The sequence below is a fragment of the Triticum dicoccoides genome, chromosome 7B, assembly GCF_002162155.2.
Source record: "Triticum dicoccoides isolate Atlit2015 ecotype Zavitan chromosome 7B, WEW_v2.0, whole genome shotgun sequence".
NCBI classification, from domain to species: domain Eukaryota; kingdom Viridiplantae; phylum Streptophyta; class Magnoliopsida; order Poales; family Poaceae; genus Triticum; species Triticum dicoccoides.
In genome coordinates, this window is record NC_041393.1 from 768,485,097 (window position 1) to 768,510,092 (window position 24,996).

At 43.9% G+C, this 24,996-nt stretch overlaps 1 pseudogene; it reads right to left on the reverse strand.

Moving 5' to 3' along the window:
- Positions 1-14,457, reverse strand: part of LOC119339762 — a 16,274-nt pseudogene extending 1,817 nt beyond the window's left edge.
- Positions 14,458-24,996: the final 10,539 nt, after the last annotated feature.

The window sequence follows — 24,996 nt, forward strand, 5'->3', positions numbered from 1 at the left end:
TCCCCTTCCTCTCTCCTCCCCCCCTTTCTTGCCTCTGCTCTTGCAAATCGTAGGTGTTTTGAATAAAATAGAAGTAAGAAAATTTAGGGTAGAACTAGGGTAGTAGAATTTTTAGCAAGTGTTTAATAGAAATAGTTTATTTAGTAAGTGATTAATATAACTAGTTTATCTATATTAAGTGCTTAATAGACTAGTTTATTTAGTAAGTGCTTCATAGAACTAGTTTATTTATAGTAAGTGCTTAATAGAACTAGTTTATTTAGTGTTAGGATTATATATGATATTTTCAAATGTTTTTTTTTCATATTTTGAACCATTGAAATGCAATGACCATCGATAAGTGGCCTATGTTTTGCCGGAGTGTTGATTAATTTCCGTTCCGGCAAATTTCAGGCGCTCGATATGTCCTTTTTTAGCAAAGGTCATGCCGAATTTTTTTGGTTTTGCCGTCGAGTTATAATCTTTGAATTTTGAACACAGGAGATATTTGATGATGATGGAATCCCGGAGTGCGGGTATTGCTACGATGACCGTGGTGTGTGCGACAGGTTTCCTCACCTGCAAAATGATAGGTTTTTCACCATGAAGCTGGAAGAGACCTTCGATGTTTTTACGGTACGCAACGACAAGCATTTCATCGTAATAAATATCATCACTTGTGCTTCTTTTGTTCAATGTGTAATTTATGGACTTTTTTTCAATTCGACTAGTACATCCCGTGCCATGCTAGACCATATGTACTGGAGAAGCTTGGTTTTGGTTTAGATGACTTTGAGAATGTGGAGACGAGGAGGGCTCACTTAAGAACTAAACATGGTTATGAGCTTCTGGTTAAGTTCTACAATGCGGTCGATTGCTCCCATTTCGGCTGCTCTAATTGGGAAGCTCTCTGCAAGGCATATGGATTTGAGGAGGGAATGCGAATAAGATTTGATATTCGTCCCGAAGATTATTATGATGATGATAATATCGACATCTGGGTGGATGTGGATATGCCTCCAGTTTTACCTAGATGTGAGTTTGTCAAACTAATTTGTTAAGTTCAGTAATTTATATTGTTAATTTAAAAATATTTGGTGTTCATCCGTATTAAACTTATTTATTTATAATTGTCAGCTTATTTCTTATCTTCAAGAAATACTCGGAAGGTAGTAGACATCACATACTACAACTATGATTCCAAGCTTAATTGTGAGGAGAAAGGTTATGTTGTCTCATTCATAGAAGATGTTGAGGCCTTCAAAACCAGTCACTCTATCAGCCCAAATTATACTAGATACGTGCCACTAGTCCATAAATTGCTTGATGGTAACTTCATTGCCAAAAACTTGGTAAGATTTTGTTAATGATGGTAACTTCATTGCATACATTATTCTTAAGTAAACTACATTGCTAACTATATATGTTGCTATTTTGTTTTTGAACAGAGGCTCCCGAAGCAGGTTGTGCCTGACATGCTATGTACCGAAGGTGATATGCATATGGTTAGCTTACGACCAACTCCTTCGGAGGCTTACCGTACTGCATACTCGATTTCTTCAAATGATGGAAGACTCAATATCAAAGAATGGAGCAAAATGATGAATGCGCACATGCAAATAATTGGAGACAAAATGAATGTGCGCAAGCCACAAGTTGGAGATAGGTTTATATCCATTCTCCATTATGGTGAAGGACCGGTTTATTTGTTTTATGGTATTTTAGCTAGGAGAGAGGAGTAGGTCCTAAGTATTAAGAACAATTAGTTAGTGTTGATTATATATGACTACAATGTCTTAGACTTGATGGTGATGCTGAGTAGGAGTAGTTATTATGAGTACTATGATGATGATGAGGAGGAGTTGTTATTATAAGTAGTGACGAAGTTGTTATATGATGTCTCATCATGGATGAAAATGATGCTTATGAGGAGTTATATGGCAATGATATATTATGATGATAACTTGTTAATGATATTATGATGATGATGATAAGTTATTATGTTATTATGCACTTGAAACTAATCCAAGGCTCTTTCACCTAGTGATGTAATAACTCATTATGATGTTAAGACAATCTCTAAATTGCTACTGTATGAAAAAATGTATACAGGTGTATGAATACGACCTAAAATCCAAAAGAAATGGAATACAGAATAGTAGTAGTAGCGATTGTTATCGACAACGCTACTAGTAATTAGCAGTAGCGATTGGCACGGAATGCGCTACTACTAAGAAGATATATCAGTAGCGCGTGCTCGTCGGCGCCACTGCTAAGCTTTAGCTGTAGCGCCTTATTAGTAGCGCGCTTGCCCGCGCTACTAATAGGCCGAAAACCAGTGCTGCTGCTAGGCTTTTCCCTAGTAGTGAGCGTAGGTACCTGTGGTAGGGAGCAACACTAGTGCCAGTAGCAATCATGATAAGGGTTGCATTTGGATCACTTTCATGTAGGAGAATTATTTTGCCAGAAGGTCCGGGTCAAAAAGAAAGGCAGTGAGATGCATAAACTTTGAACATCCATCATATGCCATGAACTATGAGTATACACAATTCTACCGGAAAGAGCATGTGCATACATGTTGGGTTTGTATCTCGGAGCAGGAAGCAGAACATTGTTTGAAGGACATTTATTATATGCATCAAAATTTGACTTTTATCCAAAAATAATAATCAAGTATGTCAAAATTGATAGAATAGATCCACTTGGCAGCAGGATATAATGGAGATAGCCATATTAGTGTCAGTGATAGCCATACTGTTAAAAGGCTCATGGTACATAGAATTTGTTATTTGTCTGGCTAGTGCATAAGAAATTGATCTTAGTCAGAATGTACACTGTAAACCAGTGGCACTGTGAAAAAAATTCTCCTCTTTCTTAATGTTTTGGAAGAATGGCTACTCCATGTTCCGTCTTAATTCATATCCTACACGATGTCTATATACAATGTACTAACACCTTTTTTACTGAAGGATTCAGAAATAGATGGTTTGGCGCAAATGAACTTTAGGAAACTGTAACTGAGAAACTTTTGTCTTTCTAGAGTTAGATATATGCACACATATAACACTGCCAACACACAGGAAAGCCTTTACATCCATCTAAAAGAAATGAACTGACATGTCAGCTGAATCTTGTCCACGGGCTTTGAGTTGCATAAGAAAATACTACAGACACCATTCTTTGAGGGGTCATACACGTCGAACACATAAACTGGGGGTCTTTCCATCAACTGAAGCCCCAGACCAAGGCTTATTTGAGATGCAATCGAATACAGACGGACATTCGGGTTTCCAGGATCTTTGGGTTCTCTCCTTGACGGATGCACACAAGGTTCAGCAAGTGACAAAGATAGAAGGTGACAAATAAGGACAATTGCAGATGTAATGAATAGATATTTGGTACTTGAGCTAACCTAAAGTAGTTCTCCTAAAATAAAGTCAACCAACATACTCAAATCAGTGCCTATAACTTTAAGCACAGTTTCATTATGTACAGCGTAATTTGGTATGTTTATCCTCTTATTTAGTAACAGAAAGAGTCCCCTGTCCTGTAAACTCAAACCAATGTATATAATTTTGGACATAATTTCTTCTAGTGTGTGATAACTTGATATGTTTATCCTCGTATTTAATAACACCAAGAGTTCCCTATTGAGCATTCTAATAGATGACGAAGTTGAGAATGACGGAAAGGGCTATATGCTTACTGGAGGAATAATCCCATAGCTCTACCCCTCCCAGTATGGCACATTGTCGCCATGGTCGATGAAGACATGGCACGTCCCCGGAGCATTAGGGCATGTGCCGCCCGCTCGACCGAGATGATGGTGGCCATGTAAGGCCCCTTGATCTTGTAGGTGTTGAGCGGCGGCTCCTTGGTGCTCTCCAGGTCGAGTGGCGCGACGGAAACCTTGCTCTTGCTCACCTACTGGACAGCCATGCGGACATGCCTCCAGAGCGCCGCGGCCTTGCTGTCGCACACCAATGCGATGCTGATCCATGATTTGTTGCCGAAGCTGAGATTGCTGCTACACTGAAATGTAACAAAAGGCAAAAAAAATGTGTAATGAAGGTGTTGGAAGCACCATTTGACAAGGCTTTAAGTTGGAGATGTGTAGCATATGACGCAAGTGCCCTAGGGAATTCCTGGATGTGCATGTATGTACATCTACTGATATGTGTGTATGGGTAAGTGATGCTAGTTGATCTGTGCAATCCAGGTATATAGCACGAAACGAGAGTCGTAGCGCTAACGAAAACCTCCTCCCTACTCGAGCCAATTCGTCCAGCTGTGCAATCCAGATTACGGTACCAAGCAAATCACGCACTACTAACACACGATTCTTCCACCATGCCACAACATAAAGGGATGTGGAGACACACAACTGGATAATGGAACTCCTGACGGCGTGATCTTGCAGGCTAGAAGAGGAACGACAATTAGATGAATATACATATTTCATATGTCACAAAGTTGTCAGAACACATCAATACCATGCATCAAAAGAAACCACAAAACACAAAGATGAGAAGAATGAGTGATCATTAGGTGCGCCAAAGTAACTGCATAAAGGGATTACCATGTTTGGAGAGTACATTCAATGTTTTGGCTGTCAGGTTAAATCTCTCTTGGTTTTACTACATGAGACAAACTAAGACACTTGAATGAATGAAACGCGCATTGCTCATCCTGAGGGCCCGATCAAGTATCAGTTCTGAATTCTGATCCAGAAAACATGCGGCATCAGTTAGGATGCAAAATTTCAACCAAATTACGATCTCAACTCTGCATAGAAAGTGAAACTGAATCTGAATAGCCATATCTAACTGAATTCAACATTGCATATGTTGTCCAAGCTGAGAGTGGTCACAGGCAAGATCCTGATAAATAATCTCATACAAAACATTTACCTCTAGATGTAGGCGAAACAATAATAAACAAGTGGCAAATTTTAATCCAGAAAGCCATATCGAGAAACTTGTACGGCAATTGGAACTGATTTTTAGCAGAGGCGGAAAGGGAAGAGGATCACTCATCTGCCATATTCCATGATGTTCGTCCATCCAACAACATTCCAAGCCAAGATATGACCTTACTATCATGAAAATCTGCAGTACAAATCGTGATACATCAAGTACCTGCATTCAGAACAAGACCAAGATCAATACAATCCTGTCAAATAGAGAACCACCAAATCTGATTCAAACACACAAAAAAACAAGGAATAGCTCATCCTATCCTGCTAGGTCATGGCCAGGATTACCTCTCCTCGTCCCGTTAGGTGCAGAAGGAGGCACGGGATAGTGAGATACCATGAGAAGCACCACCCCATCATGGCTCAGAACGACGACCACCTCGTCGGTCCCGCGGCCAGCAGCCACACTCACCTGAGGAGACGTGGGGGCGCGGGCTGGAGAATAGAGGTGGTGAAGCTATGGGGGGAGGCCGCAACCTACGGAGAACGAAAAAGCGACGAGGGGTCGAGGGAGTAGCAGCCGAGGCAGGGCCGATCGACGAACACCCATGTGGCCGCTGCGTGAGGGACCCTAGCTCGTGCGAGCGAGGTCCTCGGTGAAAGGAGCATGCAAGGATAGAAACAGAAGTGGATCGCTCGTTCCAATCGAAGCATTTGTTTGGGGTGGGCGTGGCGAGAGACGAATAAAAACCAGACGAAAATTAATCAGACGAAAATAAACCATGGATGCTATTTACCAACTCAGACATTTGGAGTAGAGATTCTTAAAGATACTAGTAGAACGCCCGTGCGTTGCTACGCGCTCCTTGTATATGACAATGGTTCAACCTCAGTTATAATTAATACTCCCTCCGTTCCTAAATATAAGTCCTTTTAGAATCATGCTTATGCACCATTGTCGACCTTTTCCGATGTTAAGACCCTCTTTCTCACTCTGTCTCTCATCCCTAAGCTCTCTTCTTTCGCTCTCTCTCTCTCTCTCTCTCTCTCTCTCTCCACCAATTTCCCTATTGTGCCGCCATCTTCTCCATCCTCTGTAATTCCCTCAGTCAGTTATTTAAGTGTTTGATCATACACACAATAATATTATTCAGTGTAATGTTTCAGGACTAATTAGATTTGCCACCACAATAGAAGACTTCCATGGAAATTGTGGTGGGCGACTCGCTCTATCCTTATTCGTGAAAAGTTTTCTGGAGTCATGGAAAATATTTTGTGGAGCACTACAACACACTCCACACACATGGTGGTGTAATTTTTCAGTTTCTGATAAGAAAACTTACAAAAAATATTTGTGTGAAGCATAGTAAGCAAGATAGATAGGTCATTGTGGATGCGATGATATGAACAAGAATATCTACAAGTTTAAAAGATTTCATAACAATGATGTATGAACTCTATTTACAATTTATTTTGCACTACCATAAACCAAGTCATTACAAACACTACTTGCCTTGGTCCATCAAGTATTCTCAAGATTTTAGTGTAATATCAAGTCAGCATTGTTTAGAAAACTTAGCCCATTGCCTTAACAAGAACATTTTCACAGAGCGATGTGTTACTATTTATACATCAAAGCTTAACCAGCTGCAGATTTTTCCTACATCAAAACTAATTACTCGTCTATGAGGTAGTTATTTCACCACATGCAAATTTCTTCTGATTACCGCCAGCACCCTCATAAGCATTCCTGCTTTTTATCAAGAAGTTGCATCTTCATCAAATATTAATGTCTAATTTTCTTCCTTGATGTCTGAATCTGAATACTATTTATTTTCATGGATATAGGATGCTTTGCTTCCACCGTAGTATAGATATTCCTGCCATGTCGTTTGTAGAAACGTGTCTACTTTGTAGTATGCAATGTATCGTGCACGTGCGTCTTCTCGCTATCTGCAGGCTTTCTTCAGTCACCAGCTCTGACTGTTTCGCATACACGTTGATAATTCCGCCTTTGTTGTAGGCAGGTAGGCTGGTATATTCAGCTATCATCCCAACTATATTTTGGCGTCGATGGAGGTAGCTATCATCGCAACTCTTCGCAACTGTATTTTGGCAGAAAAAAATTCTACTGAGACCAGATGCATAATCATGGAGGTAGCTCAATTTTCAAGGCATAAGATGGGTAAGCTATCCCAAAAAATGAACAACCATCATGCATATCCATATGGGAAGGGAGTATTAATTACTAACCTTGAAGAACTTCCTTTTTTGAGAAAATTACTGACCTTGAAGAACTTTTTTTTAACCTGATGTTGTGGAATGGTCATTATGCGTGCCCAAATAAAAGGAACTGCTTATAACTTGGCAGATTATGCATACCTAAAAGAATAACTGAGTAGTGGATGTTCAAGCATCAAACACTTTTCGAGTGGATTTTCCTTACCACACATCAAGTCAATCTTAACATTTTTCTGACCCCATGTCTTCTTCCTTCAGCAGCAACTTAAAAGATTTCTGCAGATAGGGTAAAATCATGAAGCACTTGTAAAGGATTGTACATGATTATAGAATAAATATAAGACATATCAGACATAAGTATTATAAAAGAATGATGTGAGTCCGGAAAGAAGTCCAATTTTAGTCCATGATGTGTAAATAGTCCAATTTAAGTCCATGATGTGTAAAATAGTCCAGATGTAGTCTGCTTGGCTAGCGAGCTAGTGTCACCGCACCATTTGGCAACCTCACCCTCTGAGCACCATCGCTCTCTCGTGATGTGGCTTCCTGGATGCCTTGCCTGCCATCGACCTAGTGCTTCTTGACAGCCAAAACGTCAAGCCCTTCATGGTTGCGCGTTGCCACATGGTAGCAGAGGCAACTGCAAGTAACAACGACAAACAAAGTAGAACAAATAAGATGATTATGAACTGGTCCTTCTCTTGCTTACCTATCTGGTGGTCCATGCTGCCCACATATTTCACGATTTATAGTGAGGAAATTGAACCTTAAATTAGATGACAACAAGCTATATAAATAAATATTTTGCAAGAACAGAATGAATGGATACTAACTTCAAAATGTAGTGTATCACGGAATGAATACTAACTTCAAAATGATGCCTCTAGTATAGATATACAAGGAAAAGGTGCATACATTTCTCGACAGATTCCATGATCAAGTACGTACTTGCTAATAATTTGGTAGGAGTAGGGCATAATTTAGGGATCAAGTAAGAGCATCCAGTTGAATCTACATAACGGATATGGAATCATTCAGAACGACACCAAGCTACAAGTTGAGTGACTGATTAGTTAATGGTGGCTAGTGAAGCTAAGCTAGGTGCGGCTAGTTGGGCGTCAAGTGTCGTTTTATCATATTATCTCTCAAACGAAATTAGTAAGACCAAAAATTGCCGTGCACCCATCAGTCTTGTTAGATGTGTATAGTCCCTTTCGGTATATTCCCGTTGTATAAGGGGTTTTCTACACTTTGACACACATGTATATGTAATGGCCTTTGGCCCTCAGGAAATGTAGTTGCTCATTATCTAACATGGTATCAGATGTTAGGTTATCCTCACTCCCGCACGCTGCAACTCCGTGCTAACACCCACTGCCAGATTCGGCTCTCCTCGCCGCGGATCCGTCCGTCCCGGCTCTCCTCGCCGCGGATCCGGGCGCCCCGGTCCTCCTCACTGGCTCCGCTGTCCTACCGGGCCGCCCCTTGCCTCTTCTCTGCTCCGCTTGGCGGCTTCGCCCGGGGCGCCTGCTGCTGCTCCCGCTACGGAAGCAGCTGCTTCCCTCCGCGCCGGGCGCGAGCGCGAGCGGCCGCTGGCTGATTCGAGCCGCTGGTCCGGCTTCCCTCGCCTGCCCGCGGACGGGCCACGCATCTCGGACCCGCTGTCCTCTGCCTCGCAAGGTTTGCGTCGCTCCCGACCCCCCCCCCCGCTCGTTGACTTCCTCCTCGTGAGCGGTTCGGGCCTCCCCCGTCCAGATTTCGTTCGGGCCTCCTGAGTTCACACAAAAAAAAAGAAGAAGAGAGAGAATCAGCATGTCTTCGTCTGGCTATGTGGCTGTTCCTCGGTGCTCGGTAATCTTCGATGGCACTGTTGCAGTGATGTGGTCCTATCTTTGTCAGCGCTATCAGCCCTCTGGCGATGCTTTATACCTCTCTGTGGTGCGTCAAGAGCATGCTCTTCAGCAAGGTGATTCCTCTGTTGATGAGTTCTATTCCCAATGCTCTGCCATCTGGCGTCAGCTGGATTCTCTTCGGACAGTCGTTTGTGGAACTTGCCGTTGCTGTCAGACTACACGGTCTGATTTGGAGTTTCAGCGGGTTCACGAGTTCTTATCTCGTCTCCACTCTGAGTTTGAGCCCATGCGTGCTCACTTGCTTGCTCGTGGTCGTGTCCCTATCTCGGAGGTGCTTGCCGAGCTCCGTGCTGAGGAGACACGCCTTCGCTCTGCTGGGTTGCTTCTGGTTCCGTCAGTATTGGCTGCCCGGGCTCCTGTGCCGTCCGCTCGCCTCACTGCTCCGCCGCTCCTCCTACTCCTCCATGGGGGGTGAGCCGTCCTTCTTATGCTGAGAAGGGCACGTCGCGCCGTGACACCGTCTGTGGCTACTGCTCCCGGCAAGGTCACCCAGAGTCTGATTGTCGCCAAAAGAAGCGAGACCAGAGGTGCTCCTCCTCCAGCGGGCCTCCTGTGTCTTCCTCGACTCCGTTACTCACTGACCAGAACATTGTTCGCCTCAAGCGTCTCCTTGCTTCCTCAGGCTCCTCATCGACTGGCTCTGCTGCTGCTGTGACCGCATCCGCCTCCTCACCATCACAGGAATCTACACAGTCAGGTACATCTTCGTGGGTTTTGGATTCTGGAGCCTGTTTTCATATGTCTTCTGATTCTTCCGTGTTGTCTTCTCTCCGACCTCTTGATTCGCCTGTCAATGTTCTTACTGCCGATGGCACATCTCTTCCCGTTGCTAGTCGTGGTATTCTTTCCACTCCATCTTTTTCTGTTCCGAGTGTTTCACATGTTCCTCTCCTTACCATGAATCTTTTTTCCGCTGCCCAACTTACTGATTCTGGTTGTCGTGTCATTCTTGATACCGACTCTTGCTCCATTCAGGATCGTCGCACCAAGGTTTTGGTTGGTGCTGGCCCCCGGCGCCGTGAGTCAGAGGGCCTTTGGGAGGTTGACTGGCTTTGTGTTCCTTCCGCTGCCACCACTAATGCCAGCTCTCATTGTCTTGTCGCCTCTTCGTCTGCGTCCTTCCAGCAGTGGCATCATCGCCTTGGTCACATCTGTGGCTCTCGCTTGTCTTCCTTGGTTCGTCAGGGCCTCTTAGGGTCTGTATCTGGAGATGTATCCTTACATTGTAATGGCTGCAGACTTGGCAAACAGACTCAGTTACCTTATCCTACTAGTGAGTTTGTATCTCAGCGTCCTTTTGACTTAGTTCATTCTGATGTCTGAGGTCCTACTCCCTTTGATTCGAAAGGTGGTCATCGCTACTATGTTTTGTTTATTGATGATTTCTCTCGCTACACTTGGCTCTACTTTATGAAATCTCGTAGCGAGGTTCTCCCTATATACAAACGTTTTGCTGCCATGGTTCACACCCAGTTTGCCACGCCCATTCGTACCTTTCGTGCTGACTCCGTTGGAGAGTATATCTCTCAGCTGTTGCGTGGTTTTCTCGCGGAACAGGGTACTCTTGCCCAGTTCTCCTGTCTGGGTGCTCATGCTCAGAATGGTGTTGCCGAGCGCAAGCATCGTCATTTGCTTGAGACCGCTCGTGCGCTGATGATTGCTGCTTCCCTTCCACCCCATTTTTGGGCTGAGGCTGTTTCCGCATCCACCTATCTCGTCAACATTCAGCCATCGACTGCTCTGCAGGGTGGCATTCCTATGGAGTGTCTCACCGGTCGCTCTCCTGACTACTCAGCTCTTCGTATGTTTGGATGCGTCTGCTATGTTCTTCTTGCCCCCCGTGAACGCACCAAACTGACTGCTCAGACGGTCGAGTGTGTTTTCCTTGGCTACAGTGATGAGCACAAGGGCTATCTGGGATCCAGTGGATCGTCGCTTGCGCATCTCGCGTGATGTGACGTTTGATGAGTCTCGTTCTTATTACCCACGTTCTTCTTCCTCGAGCTTCTCTGTGGACGACCTTTCTTTCCTTCTTCTTCCCGATACACCCTGCTATGTGCCTCATGTGTCACCTCCTCCTATGGCACCTCTCCTTCCTTCTCATTCACCTCCGACCCCGTCTTCTTCCTCCTCCTCCTCCACCTCTCCCCCATCCTCTCCAGTCCGTCGCCCTCTCTCACCATTTCCTCTCCACTATACTCGCCGCCCTCGTACTGAGGATGCTTCTCCTGACGTGTCTGACGCGCCTTCCACCTCTGGTGAGCCTCTGTTCACGCCTACCCCGGTTCACAACCTTCGTGCCCGGCCTCGTCCTCCGCCTGATAGCTACTCTCCTGATCGGTACGGTCTCTCTGTTCTTGCTGAGCCCACAACCTATCGGACTGCCATGACTCAGCCTGAATGGTAGCTTGCGATGGCCGAAGAGCTTGCTGCTCTTGAGCGCTCTGGCATATGGGATCTGGTTTCCCTCCCTTCTGGTGTTCGTCCCATCACCTGCAAGTGGGTCTACAAGATTAAGACCCGCTCTGATGGTTCTCTTGAGCGCTACAAAGCTCGTCTTGTGGCCCGTGGTTTTCAGCAGGAGCAGGGACGCGACTATGACGAGACATTCGCTCCTGTTGCTCACATGACCACTGTCCGCACTCTTCCTGTCGTGGCTTCTATTCGTCAGTGGTCTATCTCTCAACTTGATGTCCAGAACGCCTTTCTCAATGGCGAGCTGCGTGAGGAGGTTTACATGCAGCCTCCGCCGGGGTACTATGCTCCTGACGGCATGGTCTGTCGGCTTCGCCGCTCCCTCTATGGTCTTAAACAAGCCCCTCGTGCTTGGTTTGAGTGCTTCGCCTCTGTGGTGACTGCAGCTGGTTTCTTGCCCAGTGATCATGATCCCGCGTTGTTTGTTCACACGTCCCCTCGTGGTCGGACTCTTCTCCTTCTTTATGTTGATGACATGATCATCACGGGTGATGACTCTGACTACATTGCCTTTGTTAAGGCCCGCCTTCACGAGCAGTTCCTTATGACTGATCTTGGTCCTCTTCGCTATTTTCTTGGGATTGAGATCTCCTCCACCTCTGATGGCTTCTACATCTCTCAAGAGAAATACATTCAGGATCTTCTTGCTCGAGCTGCTCCCAGTGATGACCGCACAGTTGTGACTCCTATGGAGCTCAACGTTCAGCTTCGTGCCTCTAATGGTGACCCTCTTCCTAATCCCACTCGCTATCGTCACCTCGTCAGTAGCCTTGTCTATCTTGCTATTACGCGTCCTGACATCTCCTATCCAGTTCACATCCTGAGTCAGTTTGTTTCAGCCCCCACCTCTGTCCACTATAGTCACCTCCGCCGTGTTCTACGATATCTTCGTGGCATGATTTCTCAGCGCCTTTTCTTTCCTCCCTCTAGTTCTCTTGAGCTCCAGGCTTACTCTGATGCTACCTAGGCTAGTGATCCCTCTGATCGACGCTCGCTGTCTGCTTACTATGTCTTTCTTGGTGGCTCTCTGATTGCCTGGAAGACCAAGAAACAGACTGCAGTTTCTCGCTCGAGTATAGAGGCTGAGTTACGAGCCATGGCTATGTTTACGGCCGAGGTGATCTGGTTGCGATGGTTACTTGAGGATTTTGGTGTGACGGCTACTACCTCGACTCCCTTACTGTCCGACAGTACTGGTGCTATCAGTATTGCGCGTGACCCGGTGAAGCATGAGCTCACCAAGCACATAGGTGTGGATGCCCATTTTGTGCGTGCTGCTGTGCAGGATCAGACTCTCACTCTTCACTATGTGCCCTCTGAGTTACAGTTGGCTGACTTCTTCACGAAGGCACAGACTCGAGCGCAGCATACCCTTTTTCTCTCCAAACTCAGTGTTGTTGATCCACCATGAGTTTGAGGGGGGTGTTAGATGTGTATAGTCCCTTTCGGTATATTCCCGTTGTATAAGGGGTTTTTTCTACACTTTGACACACATGTATATGTAATGGCCTTTGGCCCTCAGGAAATGTAGTTGCTCATTATCCAACAAGTCTGACAAAATCAGTAAGACCAAAAATGTGAGTACTCATCATCTGCAGCCCGTGAGGAATCAGTGATTTGCCACCTAATGATGGGTAAACAAAAAGGCAGCTAAAGCATCTTCAGAGAAGCATATGCCCTTGAAAATATAGAGCCAATGCTGAACATCTTTCACCCATTTCAAAAAAATGATGACAGATCCACTACGCCCCCTTGCTAGCCCAACTAAAACACCTAACAATGCCCTCAAAATCAACACTGACACTCGTGGCTGAATAAAAAAAATGAACACCACTTCTCCACAATAAAAATTAGCCTGGACATGAAACTGTATGGATTAATTAATAACGATCTTAGTATGCCTATGTGTGTACCCGCACGTGGTCGTCACGACAAGGCAGACTTGTGTCATCCATGGTAACAAGGCTTAAGCTGTGCACACCGGCCTTGGACGAGGATCGCGTACTATTGACCGACAGTAGGGGAAGGAGGAACTACACGAAGAGGCACTAAAGGGGTGCTCACCCTCACAAGTTTTCCATGGCTGACCACCACAGCGAGCCGACCACCACAGATGCAGGGACCCCTTGACTGACACGTCAACCATGCGTCAACCGGCGAGCATCAGCGCATTGCCACCGCGCTCCTCTCTGCTCTCCCTCCTCTCTTTCATGGCTAGCACAAGGGATGAGATGAGACTGACGGGTGGCAACCCCTCTCCTTCTCTCTTTCAAGCGGGTCATGGCGCTGCATTTTTACATGAGATTACAGAGTTAATCACATCAGTTACATGATAGTATACTTAATCCTCAGTCTGGTCATGTGTAACTACCGAACATATCAAAATATAAGGGGAATTTGAGGATTTGCCACAGGTTTGTTTGCACTTTGAGGATTTTCCCTCCTTTTCCTTGTCATGGATTATTTGCCACATCTTTGTCAGTTTCTTGATGATTTGCCACCGACGGTACGGACCAACAGAGAAATGTCTAAAATGCCCCCTCGTGACACCCTGTCTCGTTCTTGTTCCCTTCGTCCTCGTCTCGTTCAAAAGCATGGAAGACGGAAGCGGCTCCGCCTGCTCGTGAGCTCGTCGTCATCCAAACAGGTCGAGATGTGAGCACGAAAACGGAGGCGGGGGAGCGAGCCGATCCTGACAGGTTGTTGAAGGGGAGGAGCACGGCGAGGCGGCCGGGGAGCAACGCAGCGGGCAGCGAGAGCGAGGTCGTGCAGCCTGTGTGCGTGTTGCAGCCGACGCCCGACCAAGAACAGGGGCGGTTGTCGTCGTCTGTCCACTTGGTGAGACTGCCCAGTCGACCAACGATGCTTGTTTTGACGACCACCGGGCACCAGCGCAAGCACGCCGTCGGTGACCGCGGTGGTGGTCTTCGCCATGGCCGGGGAGGACGGGCGGCGGGGAGCAGCGCGGGCGCGGAGGGAGGTGGCGAAGGCTGTTGCTGTGGCCCGGGAGGGGATGCGTGCGGGTGGTGGTGTCACACCGGAAGCTTTCTCCTATTTGCGTCGGAGGAGAACTTGATGAAATCGTAGTGGCTGATGATGGCGGATGCTTGTGCCTGGCACACGATCGATGACGGTGGCTTCTCTTTTCTGGCCGTCGGCCTCGGCACGCTTGGTCTGGAGCGGCTAGCAGGAACACAACAAGGCACACAAGGCTGTGAGCCATGGCGAGCAGCCGGGGATACGAACGGACAGAAAAATGGGAACGATCAAACAGGAATCTGGCTAATTTAGGCCGGGGCAGTTTAGTCACTGATTTTGTATTGTAATTCATACCGATCATAAGGGGCAAATCATCAACGATCTGGGAAAGGTGTGGCAAATTATCAGTGACAAGGAAAACAGGGGCAAATTCTCAAAGTGTAAACAAACTTGTGGCAAATGCTCAAATTCCTCCAAAATATAGTACTCCCTCCAATCCATTATACAAGGCCACAAACTCATAATACAGGTACCAAGATAAAATTTAATGACTCCTTTTCAAGTTAACTTTTCTTTTTGTTAACCGGGATCATTAATACACCACAAACATGCAACGAATGAATGGAAAGGAAGTGGCTAAGTGTCATTATGACTACATGCATATAAGTATTAAAAAGTTGCTAGTACGAGGAAACATCATTAATTTTTTCCTCGATTACTGTTGGTGGCCTTGTATTGATGCAAAATGTATTTTCGATAGTGGCCTTGTATAAGGGAATGGAGGGAGTAATGTTCATGTTTAAAACCAAGATATAGCTGGAAAGAAGTTAAAAATCAATGCTTAGACTAAAATTATAAATTACTGAATGAAAACTTAGTTCAGTTCAGATTATAGATTTGTAGTTTTAAAACGTTAATCACACCAATAACACATGGCCCTTTATAGCCTTCTATAATTTGGTCTATATCTTCAAAGTACTTTGGACAAAAACAACCTAATGTGCAGAAAGAAGGGATACTAATATAAATATCATTGTACTTGAATGCAAAAAAGATCAACAAAATCGGAACCGACTGAAAAATAAGAAAAGAGCACCTACAGTCTCACCTGTACGCTATGGTACTTGTGCCTCACAGACCTCCTTGACCCGGTTAGTATATGGCAACGACCACACCCTCTTCTGCTGCATCCGGGCTTGGCCTCCATGACGTTTCCTCCTCCTAGTGCATCCCCTCTCCCAAACTCCACCAGGAGATCCTCCCGTGCTTACTACTCCCTCAGTCCCAAAATGTAAGACGTTTTTTGATACTATGATAGTGTCAAAAAACTTCTTATATTTTGGGACGGAGGGAGTACAAAATAGTTGATGAAATATACGAGGCCCATGTGATTTTGGAGTTTAATATCTTGGCACTCTGTAGTTAACTCTTAACTGTAACATTTCATTGATCTAAAAAAGCTGCAGCACTTCATATGTTGAAAGCTTTGAAATTGCTGCAAACAATATAGAAGATGTTTGCACTGTAGTCCAACAATACATTTACTAACACTTGGAAACATATTCTGAATGCTCTACTCTTCATAGTATTCATAGCATAGTCTGAATGCTCATCTACATAACATGGACTCGTAGACAACCAGTTATATTGACTCCACATTTTCAAGATAAATTAACATAAGCAAAACTACAGTTTTGTGTTCAAATGTGAGAAGTATACCTGAGTATCCCGAGAGAATGTATTACTTTGTACCAGCTGAGAGTTATCACTGTTCTCATTCTGAAACCTTATCCAGATAAAAATATTGGTTGCATATATGCATGCAGATGCTGCACCCAGAATAAAGAAATAGACAGTCAGACAAGTAGCATTATTCAGAATAGAAGCACATAGAAGACAAATCCAAACATCAACAAACCACACCAACCAAATCAAAACAGAGAGGCGAAAGCTGATGTTGAGCTCCTTCATAGTGGGATCCTCACGGCCACTTGAACACGCAGCAGCTTCTCTTTGCATCTTCGTCGCTAGATCGTAGCAAACTGCACGCACGCCCGAATCAGACGCGGAGATAAACCAAACCAGAAGAAGTGGAGGAGGGATTCATACTTGGTCGAGGTCATGGACCACAGGGTGATCTACGACGCCAACGCCAGATCGGTCATCATGGCCACAGGCTAGGGAGGCGACGATGACATCTTGAGGAGGAGGATGAGGGTGCGGGCGTGAGGAAGAGGTCATCGCTGGGAGACACCGCGTTGGCGTGAAGTGAAGAGCCAGATCGAGGATTGTGGTGCGGCATCGGCTGCGGCGGCGGCTGGAGACCGGGAGACGACCTAGGGATAGGGATTGAAGGAGGGAGCAGGTACCTGGATTTTTTATGTCTGCGGCTGCGGGGTGGGTTTTTTGTGCATGCGTAGGGGGAGGGAGACGGAAAAAACCAGCGAAATAAAACGGACGAAAGTGATGAAACGAAAATAAACCATGGATGCTATTCACCAACTCAGACATTAGGAGTAGAGATTCTGTAACACGACCTCTGTTGCAAAAAAGCTAAAATATATTCTGCAAGAAGAGCTCTGTTATAATTTTTTTGCAACACAACCTTTGTTCAAATATTTCTGCAACAAGACTTGTGTTGCAGAAGGATTCTCACAACTCAACTTCTGTTGCAAAAGTGATGAGACGCTTAACCACAAGACTACGTCAGATCGTACGGCTCGTAGACTGGCGGATCTTTTAGAAAAATCCCGGCGGACGCGTAGCATGCCTTTTTTTAATCTGGTTAATGCATAGTTAGGCCTCCTTTGGTTCATAGGATAGGAATTTTATAGGAATAGGAAAATCATAGGAAGTGAGATGACATGCATCTCAATTCCTATAGAGAAAGAGATACCATTTGATGCATATGATAGGAATTTTCTCATAGAGTCTAGGCCAAAATTTTTTTCCTCCAAAATGTGAAGGATTGATTCCTATCCTACATAGGAACAGGAATCCATTCCTATAAACCAAAGGGCTTCAAAGGAATTTTTTTTTTGCAAATCCTATCCTATAGAGTTCCTACAAAATTCCTACAAACCAAAAGAGGCCTTAGCTAGCCCATCTCCTGGCCTAGAATTTTTTTGTTAATCTGCCCGTAGATATAGCCTAGCACAAGTTAAGGTATGTATGAGATAGGGAAACAAAGAAGGAAGTCATGGGATCGATGCAGGTTGCAACGTATACTTACGTAACGTGACATGCATGGATACTTTATTTGACGGTGCGATCGATACGGAGCGTGATCGAAGCTGATACGTACGGTGACGGCTTTGGAATATCAACAAACCTAAGCCGATCCTCGGTAGCTATTTAAAGCAACATAGCGACTGATCGATTGCGTTGCTAATTAACCCTAGCTAGCTTAGCTAAGGTCAATAGGTCATGGGGATGTGGAAGTCATTGGTCGAATCGTTGTTCCATAAAACAGCCGAAGAAACAGCGTATCGTATGACTCCGCTTGTACTACCAAGGAGCGCTGCCGTCTCCGACGAGAAGGCCGTCGTGCATCACGTCACCAACGGCGGGTGCTTCGACGACTTCGCCAAGGCGATGGGTGAGTGCCACCCGAGCCCCCCGACGTCGATCGTGCAGCGGGGCGAGCACGTCGTCGTCAACGCTAAGGCCTGTCTCGAGGCCACGGCGGCGCTGCGCAAGTGCTTCGCCCGCAACCCGGCCATGTTCAAGCACATGTACCTCCGCGTCATGGATGAGTGCCTCGATCAGGATCTCAAGCCGTCGCCCGAGCAGGTAAACGAAGAAGAACGCGACGGGTTCAGGTGGTGGACTGGCATGACCAGAAGCTGAACTATGCTAATTCTAGGCATGCATGGCTACTCATCATCATCGATCTTGTGTCCTCTTGCAGTCCTCCTATACTAGATTATTACACCGATTAGCTAGCGGTGGGTGTAGTATATATTGGATATAAAATACACACAGCTTAGTTTGGGATTGAATTTCCTCCTTTTGCCTTTAAGTTCTAGATAGAGATTTTTTTTTTGCGTGGTAGTTACTGAGTTTGTGCTATAGCGAGTCTACTCACTGTTGTCGCGAAGTAGCTAGCATTCGATGAACTCTTGATCTAGTCCCTCCGCGGCAGGTTTGTACAGGCAATCAGGCCACCACTTGGCGTGCCACTACTCGCGGCGCCTAATTGCAATAAACCAGGATTGTAGCGATGGTTAAATTTTGTAGTTCTGGTGCATGCTTACAATTAGGTCGGTAGGAGAAGTTGATGACCAGCCACCACGGCACGAAGTCGTTAACCAGTACTACCTCCGCTCCTTAATATAAATATTTCTAGAGACAGGGTCGGTCCTGAGATTTTAGGGGCCCGGAGCGAAATTTTGGCCCCACAATATAAACCCTAGTATGCAAACCAATATTATATTACTACAAAGGGAGACGGTGGATAGATTCTTACCCTGGAGGAGAGTGGGTGGAGGCATCACCGCAAGAGGAGCTGCCCGCCTCAATTGGTCGTTGAGGGACATGTGATCATAAGTTGCCGGCAAATATGTCGTGCCACTACCTATCCAACCGGGATGAGATACCTCATTGAGAACTGTCCCAAGCTCGAGGCCGCATAGAACGGGAGTAATTTACGCTCCAACCCCTGTCTCAGACAAATGCAAAAAAGGCATTTCCAAAATTGATGTCCGGGACATCCGTTCCACATGGATGCGACCAAAATCCTGGTTGACCCCATCTAACCAAAAACGAAATTGATATGTGCCCGGTGTGCAGCCGATACAGAATCTACACAGTGAGTTCCAAACGGGCTGATGGGAACCTTCGGCTGAATATCGTGTGAAAAACGTCGGCTTCCTAGCAATGCTCAACCAAAAAAGGCCGAATGAACAAACTAGATGAGGACCAGGCATCATGATTGATGATGAAAAAAATCTAGAAATTAAGTCTTTGCCTACTTTAACTTACCTTTATTTCTCGAATAATGTGTGCTTGGAGAATCCAATATACCCCCTACGAACAGCCACTAACCCATATCCCAAACAAATTGCTTTGTTTTTCAGATTAAAAAGTTGCTTTGCTTCCGGAACAAATTATATCTCTTCTAATCTTTCACCGCCGGAGATAAAAATTCAACAAAGGCATCACGCACTCAGTATACCCCAACAAACATGGAGGAAAACAAGTTTTAAGATTGACCTACAGGGCTACGCCGCGACCTCGAATCAGGTCATCGCAGATCAGAATAGAGGGCAGACCAAGCGGCCAGCGATATTAGTGATCGTAGGCGTGTAGCAATGTGGATGTGGGGTTGGAGGTCGCTGATCAGGCGTCTACAGATGACCAGAGACAAAACCAAACAATACTGCATATACAAGAGATCAAGAATGGAAGGGGATCTCTGAGTTTATTTATTTTTTGATCTGGAATAGAAGGGGATCTCTGATACTACCGCCGTCCTCGTTTATTGGTCCCCATTGTATTTCGTGCCAAATTTTGACCATAGATTCAGCTAACAAAATGTTCATGTATGTCCAAAAATTATATCAATGAAAACTATATTCAAATACGAATCCAAGGTTATAATTTTTGTTGACATACAATAACATTTTGTCAGTTAAATCTTTGGTCAATATTTGACACAAACTACAAAGAGGACCTATAAACCAGGACGGAGGTAGTATGTGATATGGGTATGCGTACACACCTGGCAACATGTGGCGTGCCTCCTGAAGTCAGCGGGCGTAAATGTTGGCCAGTCCATACTAACATAGACTGCATAGCGTGACTACATGCGAAGCAAAATGCGTTAATCCACACTCTAAAGTAGTATGTCTATATACATCCGTATGTAGTTTGTATTGAAATTTGTAAAAAGAACTTATATTTAAAAACGGAGGGAGTAGATAAGACCGATTAGCGGTGGATGTAGTATATATTGGATATAATACACACAGCTTAGTTTGGGATTGAATTTCCTATTGCCTTTAAGTTCTAAAGTTTTTTTTTGCGGGGTAGTTCTTGAGTTTGCGCTAGTGATTGGTTTAGACGAGATGCATATAGGTAGGTACTCCCTTCGTATCGCAAAGAAAGATCAGAGCGTTTTTTCGAAAGGGGCGATTTATTACTTACCAGAATTATGTACTACACCCGGCCTCTGCATAAGTGAGATAAACACAGCCAAACAATGTCTTCTCATACAAACAAAAAATAAAAAGGCGAAATACAAAGAAATATGTAGAATTCACTTAACGGCTAAAGCAGAGGGGTGCCAATCCTAAGATCATACTGGCACCCACGTTGGGTAAAAGTATTCTCGCCGTAGCCTCTAACCGTGTACACACGTCTGTAAATAGGTCTCGATTCTCCACACGTTGTAGAGAGGAGGATAAACGAAGAGTCTCAGTACATCTGTAGATAACCTGCATGAGAGGTGTACTTTTATCGTTAAAAATCTTATCATTTCTACATAGCCAAAGCGACCAAATGAGGCAAGCGCTCTCACCCTGAGAAGAGTTCTAAAGTTGTGATCAATCCCATGTAACCAGTTGCCAAATACATTAGCAACACTACAAGGTGGATACATGCCACAATCTATTTGGATGACTGAGCATATAGAACCAGCCAAATTGCATTTGAAGAATAAATGTTTTATTGTCTCATAATGATGACAAATGATACGCCAAACATGAAGGTCTTTTTATTGGAGGGGTTGCATGCATCGTTTTGATGCAGAGGCCGGGGGTTATCTCCTCCTTTTCCAAAAGAAAAATCTGAGGGAAATGTCTTGCTTGTATTGACACGTAGGAATGAATGAATTAACAGAAAGGGAAAACCGTACAAGGTGATACAAAAGTAGTTTTTATGCTTCTTTTCTTGCTAATAACAAATATGCCCTTGCGTTGCAATGGGGAAAATAGCTTTGTGTTGTCCTACTAAGAAACACAACGTGCCAAACAAAAGAATCGGGACATAATAGAACTTTCTAGAATTCTTGAGCACCAATGTTAATCAGTTTGTCCAAATTTGAATAATCATTGAAGACACATAGAATTGACTGAAGAATGAAATGATACAAAGTTCATTACCATTCAATAAAATAGCACATTTCTTTTGACTTCAGTTTTAAAATAAATTGAGATGAATTTATATTTTTCATAATTCTCGGGCATGAATGTTCACAGGACCGAGGGTGTTACATTCGATAAAATAACGAATCCAACTTTTTTATAGAATTATTTTTCATGTTGTTCATTGACTTAGAAATAATAATCACTAGATTATTGAGAAATAGCTCATTGATATTACTTTGTGCAATTTTGAAATAATCTAGGAAAAAGGTTTACATAGGTCATTATCAAAGTTAGAGAAATTGCAAATTCCAAACCTAAATAAATTACTACACAATTTTCATTTGTGATATTTTTGTTCCGAGCATATCTAATGAATTGAGGAAAACATTATCCTGAAGTTGGTCAAAGAAATACACAAACTTTGATGTTTTTATCCTATTTTTTTGTCCACATTGTAAACATACACAAGACTTCACATCATTACATGAGAAGTTGATACAGTAATTAAGAAAACCATGTATTCCTACAAACCCTGAGATGTTAAAATTTAGCACAACAAAATATTAATTATCTGTAGCGACCAGACCTCAAACAGTCTGATCTCTGTGCTCAGTGTCATCCCTGGATCAGTAATGCTGACACCACACAGTACTCGGAGGATTTATAACAGAGTAGCAATCACACACTTATTACAATCGAATGTCTCAAGAGAGAACTTATTAAAATAAATATGGCTTAAGGCCATCTAAATTCGATAATAGCGGAAGGCTTGGAAGAATAAGCGAGTCCATCAACTCCAACGGCATCACTGAGTATAGAACCACGACCTAAGCACCTTACTTGTCGTCTGAAAAGTCTGCAACATGAAATGTTGCAGCCCGAAAACGGGTCAGCACATGAAATATGCTGGCAATGTAACACATAGAGAATAATAATGGAATAAGCTATACTACATGCATATTTGGCTGGTGGAAAGCTCTATGGTTACAGTTTTTGCGTAAAGCCAATTTTTTCCTACTGCAAAGAAATAAAATTATTTAACTATCATGGTGGTTGTTAAACATTGAGAATGTTTGACAGCATTCTCAATCTCAATTAAAAGTACTCATTAAAAACCCAATAATATTAATTAGAGTAACATGTTGAGATTCACGAGAGAATTCCTTATTTGGCCCTTTCTTAAAATTTGGTTCCCTATTTGGCCCAAAAAACTATTTTCTTCCTTATTTGACACCCAAAGTAAAATTTGTTCCCTATTTGACACTTCCGTCTATTTTGACACCTAACGGTGTTAAGTGCAACATGAAAAGACTATTCTACCCCTGATGTTATACATGGCTAAGAAAAATGGTTCGGTTCTTCAGCGTATGCATCCATGCATGCATGAGGGACTTTAGCAGCACCACCGTACCGTTCCTGCTGCATGTGTATTAACGTACGTACGTTACGTACCGTGAGCCTCTCACGAATGCATGTGCTAACGTACTAGCTACACTCTAGCTAGCTAGCTAGCTCTTTGACTTACGCAGATGCAAATACATATGCACCAGCGGCGGCCTGTTGGACTTAATCACAATTAACTTGAATTAGTTTGAGTTAACCATCTTAGCACACGTACTATACGCACGGAAAGATAGATGATTAGAAGCGGGCTATTCGATGAATCGATCCATGTATGAAATATACTAGTGAATATACATGCATGAAGGAAAAACTTTCAGCACAGCACATACATCCGTCCAGCGACAATGTATACTTTTACTCACGAATTATTGCATCGTAGCCCGCTGGCGAGTCGGCCATCGAGCTGCTCTCTATTCTCTTTCTTTCGCCTCGAATAAACTGGTTCGGTGGAACGAAAGAAAGATTGTTTATCAACCTTGTATGGCATCAGGGTAGAATGGTCTTTTCATGTTGCACTTAACACTGTTTGTGGTCAAACTAGACAGAAGTGTCACATAGGGAACAAATTATACATTTGAGGTTAAATAGGGAAGAACAACTTTTTTGGGCCAAATACGGAAGCAAACTTTAAAAAAGGGCCAAATAAGGAATTCTCCCGAGATTCACATGATATCCAAGTACTAGATACTCAAGATGTCCATAACCGGGGACACGGCTAACCATGATTAGTTTATACACTCTGCAGAGGTTTGCGCACTTTTCCCCAGAAGACTCGATCGCCTCCGTTGGATTTCCCGCACTACATGATATTTGAGAAACGGATGACCGAGACATAGTCTTTCGGAAGCGCTAGCACCTTACATAGGGTAGACCGGTACACCTACTTTCCCCTACATCTGCTAGTCTACCCGTAAGAGTTCGCACGACTTAATCAACTATGCCAGAGCCCATAATGGCTTGTGGCTGCACACGTATGTTTCTAGCATGAATAATCTTATGATCCCTTTGAGCCTGGGTGGCGGTCCGAAGAAAAACAGGCAAATCCTGGAAACCAGGTATCTCAATCCACCCAGATGTGTGTTTAAGTTGCCACCTTAAGTAAACCATTAATTAACAATCTCACATCTGTCATGGATACACTCACCCAATCCACGTCTACTAGCATAGCATGGCAATATAAAGCAAACGTAGAAGTAACTCCCAAGGGTTTGAAAATAAATAGGTAATAGGTACTACCTCAACTACTTCCCATAACCCACAGTTTAATTAGATCCTAGTCATGCAATGTTTGAGGATTGATCTAATGCAGTAAAAACGGGGTATGAGAAAAGGTATGATCAAAGTGTTACTTACCTAGCTGATGATCCGCGAAACCTAGAGACTCGAAGTAACATGCGGCGCACTCCGGGTATTCTATCGCAGACAAACAAACACGCATACAATAAGTACTCATCTAATGCACAGGTAAAACTCAAATAAAAGATCTAACCAGATAGTTTAACTTCAGAACTCCGGTTTGCAAAAAGAACCAAATCAAACGAAGCAACGGAAGTCAAACGGCGAAAGCAAACAGCTTCGTTTTACTAATCTAGATATAGGTCAAATTTTACAGTAGCAAAAACTTGTTTAAGTTGGTTATACGGAAAGAGGGTTTCGAGATGAAACTCTAGGCGCTTGAATCGCCTGATTCCGATAAACGAGCGAAAAGTTAAACTAAAACGAAAATCGGATCAGATATCGCGATCTGAAAAATCACGAATTAAATCCGAGAAAAAGAAAAACGACGAACGGGTTAACGAACGAATGTTCGTTAACTAAACTAATCTGACGAACACGTTCGTTAAAATGAAAGAACGAACGAACGTTCGCTATTTAACCTAAACCTAAAAAAACCGAAACTAAAAAAACCAAAAAAAAACCCGAAGAAAAACAGCTTGGTTTTTAAAAAAAAAACAGACATCACAGAAATCGAGGCGGCGGCGAACCTCGGCGGCGGGGTCCG